The 888-nt window shown below is 31.2% G+C and overlaps 1 protein-coding gene across 1 annotated transcript in view; it reads left to right on the top strand.

The window, feature by feature from the left end:
* The window catches only part of LOC106872700 (arrestin domain-containing protein 4), a 173,149-nt gene that overhangs the window by 1,657 nt on the left and 170,604 nt on the right, over positions 1-888 (top strand). The gene's annotated exons all lie outside the window — the stretch shown is intronic.

Here is an 888-nt window from a genome sequence, read left to right as displayed (position 1 = left end):
TATATATATATATATATATATATATATATATATATATGTATGTATGTTTGTGTGTGTGCGTGTATGTATACATGTATGTATTCGAATGCATGTGTATGTGTGTATATATAATACAAAAAATATATATACGTGTGTGTTTGTGAGTTATGTGTGTCTGTATATTATGTATATATATATATACGTATGTGTGTGTGTGTGTATGTGTGTTCGCCCTTCCAAGCAATTGAATAAAATGTTTATTACAGAATTCATAATTCCACCGAAGCTTTATGCAAATGTTTACAAACTTAATTACCACACACACACGTATACACACACACACACACACACACACATATATATATATATATACACACATGCATATTACATTGATATATTCCACTATATACACTTCCGTACAACGGCTTACTGCCCTGTGCATTTTTATTATACAACATAAACAATGTAATTATAGGCACCGCGCTCTCTCACTTCCTATAAATAAATATATACCCCCCACCAACATACACACGCGTGTGTGAATGCGTATACACATACACACACACACACACGCTCGTATTTATATGATGTAATCTGGCGACAGCTATGGGCAGTGACCCTTCCTTTGTCGACGAAACATTGGAGAATGAAACCGTAAGCGCGCGCTCAGGTGTGTGAATATATATATATATATAAATATATATATATGTATATACACATATATAAACACACATATTCACAAAGATAATTTTATATAGTCTTATGTAAATCTATGTATTGCTTACGTATAATAAACATACGTTCAGAGAAGGCTCACGTGTTACATACATATACACATGTACGTATGTACATACAACATCCATTCATCCATCCATCTATAATATATATATATATATATATATATATATA

The sequence above is a fragment of the Octopus bimaculoides genome, chromosome 19 (genome assembly GCF_001194135.2).
Source record: "Octopus bimaculoides isolate UCB-OBI-ISO-001 chromosome 19, ASM119413v2, whole genome shotgun sequence".
Classification (NCBI taxonomy): Eukaryota; Metazoa; Mollusca; class Cephalopoda; order Octopoda; family Octopodidae; genus Octopus; species Octopus bimaculoides.
This window is presented reverse-complemented; position numbering and strand designations above follow the sequence as displayed.